The following is an 8039-nucleotide window of genomic DNA, read 5'->3' as shown; positions in this document are numbered from 1 at the left end:
ATCTTTGTCTTAGGACACTGATCTGTTCAACAAATATGGATAGAGGACCAGACAAGCTCTCACTAAGAAACAAAAGAGGAAAACACCCTCTGGGAAGCAGTAGATCTGGGCCAGCTCCCTAACTCCTCAAGCTTAGCCTCCATGGTCTCATCTGCAAAATGGGCGTCACTGACACCTAAATTGTGAAGACTGGAGTCCCCATGGTACATAGTTCCACAAGTTGTGTCGTTAGTGGCTCTCATTCCCATCCAGAGGAGACAGAACCAATCAGGCAAACATGTTGTAATTACTCGGACAAAGATCAAGGCTCGGGTGGAGAGACAGTTCAAAGGGCCCTAGGTGTGCCGGGAGCCAAAGGCAAGGAGGCAGATAAGATTCAGACATTCTGCCGCAAGGTTTAAGAGTTGGTGGAGTCGCTGATCAAGGTGAGAGGATGTCTTTTGGGTGGGAGTGCGGCGCTGGGAGAAAAGGGAGACAGTTTCCGGGGGCCTTGCGTGGGTGGGAGGTCCAGATTATGTTTAGAATTCACATTCCTTGCAGCTCACGCACCGTCGCCCCCTCTCGGCGTCCTGGGGGACTCCCTTCTGAGCCTGTGGCCCAGAGATCGCGCGCGCCTTGGCTCCAGGCACTGTGGGGTGGGAGGGGCCGGATGGGGTGCCCCCACTGTCAGGCCAGCTGATAGGTGTCACTTCCTCCTGCATTTCGCGCCTCAGGGGAGTGCCCTGGCGTTGGGCCCCGCCTCGGCTCTTGCCGGGGGGCAAGACCTGCGAGCCCCCTAGCCTTCTCCCCAAATCTGGACACCCGAGGAACTCCCTCCCCGATCTAACTTTCCCCGGGGGAGAGGCAGCTCCGTGTCATCCCCAAGGATGAGACCCCAGCGGAGGCAGGCAGGGGTCCGGGGATCCCGGCGGCTCCCGGGCGGGAGTGTGCAGCCCTGGGCGCGGGGCCGGGGGTGAGGATGGGGAGACCCCACGGCAGCGCTCCCTCCCTCGGAGGGGTCTGCGATTGGGCGCCGGGGGCTTGAGGCGGTGCACCGGGGGCCTCCGCGGAGCGCGCGGAGCCGGGCGCGTCCTTGTCCAGCCCTGCCCGGTGGCAGGGCCCGGGCGGCGGCTCCCGCGGCAGGTCCCCGAGGGGACTGGGCGGGGCTGGGGGGGGCGAGTGTCCGGCCCCGCCCCGGCCCCGCCCCCCTCCGTAGCCGCCCGGGACGCAGGGAGGAGGGCGGCTGGGCCGGAGCAGCCCGCGGCGCCGCGCTCCTGCAAGCTCGGGGCCGGGTAAGTGGCGCGGGACCGGGAGGCCGAGCTGGGGCCGTGAGGGTCGGGGCTGCAGCCCCCCGCTCAGCCCCGACGCGTCCCCCAGGGGTATGGGTCGCCGAAAGTCGAGGGGACCCGGGGAGGCGCGCCTGGCGCGGGGGCGGGGGCCCTGGCGTGACAGCTGCGGGCGGGCGGGTATTTTTAGTTTAAACCCAACCGTTCCCTGCCGCCTGCGAAGTCCCGGAGCCTTTCTGCTCCCCAAGCTTGGAGGCGCGGCCCCCAAGAAAAAGCCCCTAAGCCCTGGGCAGCGCGTCCCCGGCTGGCCGGGCGCCGCCTCCAATCTTTGCTCAGCCTCCGCTTGGGGCCAGAGGACCTGTCACCGCGGGCCCGCGCCGCCGAGTGTCCCGGGCCTGGGCAGTAAACGCGGGCGGGAATACCCCGTCCTGGCGACCACGCGCTCGCCTCGGAGTTCCCGCGACAGCCCAGAGCCCGCGAGCTAGGAGGCGGGGGGGGGGGGGGGGGGGGGAGGTCGTTCCGGGCGGCCTCGGTTTCGTTCAGACGCCTCCTGGCTGTGCAGCTCTGGGCAAGTCCCTCAGCCTCTCTGAGCCTCATTCCGCAACTCTCAAGGAGGGCGTAGCGAGGCCAAAGATCTCTTGCAGGGTCTGAGCCAGCCCCAGATGGATGCTGACTCCCCTTAGGGTCTTGAGATCTTGACTCTAGACAGAGGACCTGGTGGAGGTAACCCAATGGTCAACCTAGGAGCCCGTGAGTGCCCCACCCTGCGCAGCGACCTCTGCTTCAAAACTATACCGCTGCAGTGGGGGTGATAATCAATGTTATTTTTTCACTTTGGCCCAAGAGCTCTGGCCCAGGGCTGCCCTGGGACCCTGTCCCAGGTTCCTGGTCTCTTTCACTTCTGAAGGGTTAACTTCCTCCTGGCACCAGTGGAGGAGCCTGACATGCCCAGGAAGCATGCCCCATCCCAGGTGAGAGAGCGCAGGAGGAGTCAGTGGGGAAAAGAGACGGTCCCCCCAGAAAGGGGAGCATGTCACAAAATCACTGCCCTTCTGAGCTTGGCGGGACAGCCTCCTTCATCCACCAAGAAGAGAGAAAGCAGGCCCCGAGATGGGAAGTGATTTGCCCAGAGCTGCGCAACCAAGAACAGAAGCTGGCTCTCTCAAAGGGTCAGGCCCTGCCTCCTGCACAGCCAACAGCCCCCAGGGGTCAGGAGCTGGGAGGCGGGAGGGACAAGCCTGTGCCAATGGGTTGTTTTGCTCTGTTTCCTGTAACCGTGCCCCAGCGAGGCTCTCTGACACGTGTGGGTCTGCACATTCCTCAAGCAGGACCGCACTGGGCTGCCGACAGTCACAGCTGTGCCAAGCCTGCTGGCCCCGGGGCGGTTTTCAGCGAGGGAGGCCCCTCTGAGGGCAGCTGGAGTGGGGGAGTGGGCTGGGAAGGCTTTATTTCTGGAACTCCTGTCTTGCTGGGGGTCCTGAGGAGGCCTGAGGATTTGCTGGCGGCCCTGCGGGGAGGGTTGAGAATCCAGGCTTTGGTTTCTGCCTCAGGGTGCAGACTGGCCCCCTGCAGGCACCCCCCTTCAGGGTGAGTTTGAACTCCTTCGGTCTCCATGGGAACAACCAATCCTCTCTCCCAGCTGCTTTGCATGATCTGTAACCGCTGCAGACCTGTCCTTGCCTGGGGGTGGCCGCTGGGCCTCGTGATGCCAAAACCTGGGGCTGGGACAGTTGGGGGACCTTGGCTTGGCTGCAGGGTGACCTCCGCTCTGGGGAAGTAAGACTGGACAAGTCCAGCACAACCCCCCCTAAATATCCTGGAGCCCCTGAGAGCCAAGAGGGCGGTGGGGCCTCCCGTGTTGCCCAGCTGTTAAGAATGGGGGTGGCCACGTTAGACCACCTGGGTCCAGGCCAGCCTTGGCGGTGAAACAGTCACTTCAGCTTTCAGAGCTTGGATCTTCTTCCGCACGAGGGGGGGCGGGTAATCGTAGTGCCCCCATCTTGGGTGCTGTGAGCATTAAATGAGATGCTCCATGAAGAGTGATTTATACGGGACCAGACACAGCACATGCAAGCAGCTATCATAGTTTTTGGTGATGGGGCTCCGGAGGGGGGAGGTGCGGGACACCTGAGTGCCCCCTGCCCAGCGCAGCTCCGCCCTTTCCTCTCTGCCTTGAATGCCCGTGTCTGTCCAGTGGCGGGTGGCCCTGGAGCCTTTGCACCCCTGAAAGATGGTCTTCGACCCAGGCAGAGAGATTTGAGAGGGGTCTGCCAGGGGACCCCATGTGTCTGTGGGCCCTTAGGAAGCATTTCCTGTCTCTCCTACGGCCCTGACGGCAGCCAATGCTGCCACTGCCGGCCCATTTACAGATGAGGCGACGGATGCAGAGGCCAGGAGCCACAGAGTCAGGATTTGACCTCCGGGCTTTTGACTTGCTGCTCTTCATTATGCCCGGCTGCGTGTCTCAGAGGATAGAAGCACCATGTTATCCGCTGATCTTCAGGGGAACAGTATTGACGAGGCAGGATCCTGGTTATCTAAGACATTGGTATTTCCTGGAAAAGAATGAATTCTGGACTTCTTCTCCCGGTAACATCGAAACGTAGCTCAACAGGGCCAAGAGAGGAAACTGGGAGGAGGAGATGGGAGTTCCGGAATTGTCTGCTGACCCTCTCCACCCCCCTCAAGGGATGGATATTTGCCTCGGGATTTGGGAACGGGGCCTAGCAGCTAGGAAGTAGCGGGGAGACCGTCCCAGCAGCCAAAGCCTAAGTTTGGTCATCTCTAAAATAGAGATAAGAGGCCCCCACACCTCCCTGTGGGGTTGCTGTGGGGGATAAATGAGACAATGGGGGACAAGGCTCAGCAGAATGCCCTGCAGGCTGGGGACACATCATAGGAGGAGTTACGATGGTTTTATTATTACTAATCCTCCTAATGTAACTGTAACAATGTGCTGCGGCGTGCTCCTCTTGCCTGGATTTCTAGGCTGCAGACTTTGGGCAGGGAATCCCAGCATCTCCGAAATGGCTTTGAAAGGCTGGGCAGAGAGCTGCTAATTATGAAGCTCAAAACGCAAACACTAACCAGGAGTTGTTAAGCGTTGCATACACGGGAAGTAAAAAGCAATGGCAAAATGGGAGAAGTGAGCACCTTTAATGAGTCAGAGATGACCACTGGGGGGGTGCATGGGGGGTAAGAGGGGATTGGGAGGGTCACAGGGTCTGCGACAAAGGAATTCACCCTGTAATATTTGTAAGGATATGTATGTCTCCTGTGCGCCTCTCTACGTAGCTCCTGTTCCATAGATTTAAGCAGGTTTTATAAAAGGCAAGGGAATGGTAACCCCAAATCGGGGTGGTTATCTTCGGTGGGGAAGAGGGTACAGGGTCAGGGAGGAGCCACCTCCACCTCCGGTGGCATCCATTATGTTCTGTTTCTTCTAGCTCATGGGTGCTATTTTAAAATATTTTTATGCTTCATCATTTACAAACCTGTATCTGTTTCCATACACACACACACGCATATATTCCATTGAACATACCAAATCTTACATGCAAATAAAAAGGTAGTATGAAATGTGAAACATTTCACAAAGCCCTCTTAGGAAATCAGACTCTTCCCCATGGATTCAGATGTTAATTTGGCTGGATTGAAGAAATAAAACAAACACAAATCCTAGTGTGTGACAGACACATGGCTTCTCCTGGAGAAATCATCTCCCTCTTCTGAAGTCCCAACAACAAGAAGATGGTGTGAACACGGCGATCTCAGGTTATCAACGGGAGTTTTTAAAGTCTCGGGTAATGTTTTATGCTTTATGCTTTATGATTTATGCTCACGAATCAGAAAATCCTGAAATGTTTGAGCTGGGAGGAACCTCGGGTCACCTGGACCAACCTGCTGGTTTTATGGCTAATAGAAGTGCCCCAGCCAAGGTCAGCATTAGGCACATGGGCAGGGCAGACAGCTCACTCTGGGCTGCCACACCTGTGTGACTGTCACTGGGACACCACCTGCCACACCTCCATATTTGAGGCTAAACTAACGCGATCATTTTAATCTTTTTAAAAAGTCAGAAAAAAGCTACAATGTGCCATGAGCACACACTTCCAGAACTTACACGAACACAAACATCATCAAAGGCCATACATAAGCCGTGTCCACACTCCCCTTTGCTACAGAACCCTCCTGGGACAGCCCCTCATATTCCTCCCGGTCTTTGTGGGGCACACTTGATCTACTTATAAGTTATCAAAACAACTTACTGCTCTGGGTATGATTACCTCCATTTTTCAGTTGGGGAAACAGATTCAGGGAGGTTGAATGCCTTGCTCCAAATCCTGGGGCAGGTAAGTGCTAGAGCAGAAGTCCCAGCCCGAGGAAGAACTGAAAAGACAGGAAACTTTTTGTGTGTGCTGTGTTGTGAACGCATCCTTCCCTCCCCAGAAGCTGCAATCCCCAGTGGCCCAGCCCAGCTGGTGGGTCATGGGGACATGCCCTGATCAAGCATAGTTGGGTGGTGTCTGCCCACCTGTCAGATCGCAGAAGGTTCTGGAACCTGACGGCTCTCACTGCCACGTCTTCCTCCTTATGACCGAGCAGGGCAGCGGGGTGCTGAGATTTGGGGAATCCATCCCATTTTTGGCCCTGGTGCTCTGAACGCCCACTTCAGTTCTGGGCCACCTTCTTCTGCCCAAATCACAGGTGTTCTTCGGGCCTTCCCTCTGCAGAGGCCAGTGGGGCTCGAGGTGCCAGGGGATGTGTTCAGTGGTGGTTCTCCTGATGTGCGGAGGCAGCTGTTGTGCCCAGCCCATGCGCCCACCTGCGCAGTGGAGCCCGGGGCCCAGCCCCCCTGCCCTGGGTCCTGGGGTCAGTTGTGACACCGTGACCCCATTTGTCATGTGCCTGATGGGGCTGGTGGTGCCTCCCCCTGGGGCAGGGCTAATGCACAAGCCAGGCAGCTTTCAGAAACTGGGAAACAAGCCCTCCCTGTATGTGCCCGCGGAGACTGTGTGTGCAGTGTTCGCGAAGGGTTTGGAAGTGACAGCTGCAGGGGAGAACAGGAGCCAGCCTTGACTTCATCTCCTCTGAGCCTCTAATTTGACCCATGGGGAAACCGAGTCTCGGCGAGCACAAGTGCCTGGCCCAGGTCTCTCTGGTGCCTCGAGGCCAATCTGGGATCTGAGATGGTGTCTTCTGGTCCCTGGCCAGTACTCTTCCCTCGAAGCCACCTTCCCTAAAAGTCTGTTTTGTCTGCATTTGTGCCATAGCACCAGGCGGGCTGGGCGTGTGGTGTAGACAGACTTGTCTTCGGGCCTCATCACCAAGGCCTGCATAGAAGAGGTGGGCCCCTGGAGTCACTTGTTGAACTCTCATTAAGCCAAGACTTATTTGAGGCCTGGAAAGGGCTGAGCCCCTCCCAAGTGACATTTGCTGAAATAATACAGCAGGCTGACTCACTGGGGGTAGCCTCTTTCCTTGTTGTTTCAAAGAGCTGGCCCTTCTGTGATGATGGGAGGTACTGGCAGGTCACCAGGCACACTGACCTTTACCTGGGCCAGTCTCGGCTTCCTGCCCTTCAAAATGGGAGGCTGAAATTAGGAGAGCTCGAAGGGGCCTCGAAGGAGGTGTCTGGAGATTCTAAGTCTCCCGTTGCAATCTGCCCACCCTAGGAGAGGCCAGCTCACTGAAGCGGGTGAGTCCCTGACTATCCCCTCCAGGGCTCCCCCTTGCTCTGAGGACCAAGACCCAGGCCCCCAGGCTGCCCGGCTGGCCTTTTGTGCTTTCTACCACCTGGGCTACCTCCTGGTCCCCTAAGGCCACAAACCCATCCTGGACTTCACCACCTCCAGACCTGCCCTCCCATTGTGACTTCTGCCTCACTGTGCCCCTCACCCAGCTCCTCCCCGCCAACACCTGCTAGGTGGCTCTTCCTCCTAGAAGCCTTCCTCAGGCCACCCTGGGGGGTTGGGGGTTTGTTTTCCTTTCCCAGTGTACTTTCCTTTTGGTGTTTAAATTTCAGCTTTTGTGTTTGATTCCCCCCCCCAGGATTGTGACCTCCCTGAGGGCAGAGACACAGGGTTTTTCATTCCCTCCTTGTTGTTATCTAATTAAAAGGCTCTACACTTTAAAATCAGATCTTAGAAATATAGGGGTGCTGATGCCACCCTAATGAGCACCCCCAGCTGAAGTGGACGGGGTAGATCCTAGTGATTCCCAGGACACCGGGGAGAAAGCTGGGCTCCAGAGTCATGACCCAAGGCTGGGGAGAGAAGGGACGCTGGTCACCTCCCTCTGTGGCTCTCTTTGGAGACTGTCCTCTTGGAGAGCTGTCCGTTTTCCTGGGCTCTCCGGGGCCGGCGCTGGACCTGGAGCCTGTCTGGAATCTGACACCTCTTGCCCCCCCCTGGAGCTCACATCTGATGCTCATTCCCTCTCTGAGTCTCTCTTGCACTTATCACTACCTGAAATCACCCTAAGTATTTGCTCTTGAGCTTATCATCCATCTCCCCTGCTAGCACGTCAACTCCATTAGGGCAAAGATTTTTTTTTCTGTCCCCAGAGCCTCGCCATGGTGGTAGGTGCTCAGCCCCTATTTATGGGATGAATGGCAGTAGAAACTGACCAGGAGCGCTGATTGCCCCCTCCCCCCAGGGGTCTGGCACACTTGATCGTGATGGCTAGCCTCTGCTCAGCACTTAGGAGTGCCCTTGCTACTCTGAATGCTCCCTGGGTTTTTCCCTCTCTATCCTCCCAGCAGCTCCGGAGGCA

General features: G+C 57.5%; 1 protein-coding gene across 6 annotated transcripts in view; it reads left to right on the top strand.

The window, feature by feature from the left end:
- Positions 1-406: 406 nt before the first annotated feature.
- SYNE3 (spectrin repeat containing nuclear envelope family member 3) overlaps positions 407-8039 on the top strand; it is a 104801-nt gene continuing 97168 nt past the window's right edge. For 5 of the 6 annotated variants that reach the window (XM_073895846.1, XM_025869412.2, XM_025869410.2 and 2 more), the window contains exon 1: positions 1196-1271. The gene's annotated coding sequence lies outside the window, so the exon portion shown is untranslated. Of the gene's footprint in view, positions 426-1195; positions 1272-8039 lie in introns of those variants that run through there. The other variant, XM_073895847.1, reaches the window with a different exon arrangement.

Source organism: Callorhinus ursinus, unplaced genomic scaffold (assembly GCF_003265705.2).
Source record: "Callorhinus ursinus isolate GAN/ISIS: 27379988/994484 unplaced genomic scaffold, GSC_fseal_2.0 scaffold8, whole genome shotgun sequence".
NCBI lineage: Eukaryota > Metazoa > Chordata > Mammalia > Carnivora > Otariidae > Callorhinus > Callorhinus ursinus.
This window is presented reverse-complemented; position numbering and strand designations above follow the sequence as displayed.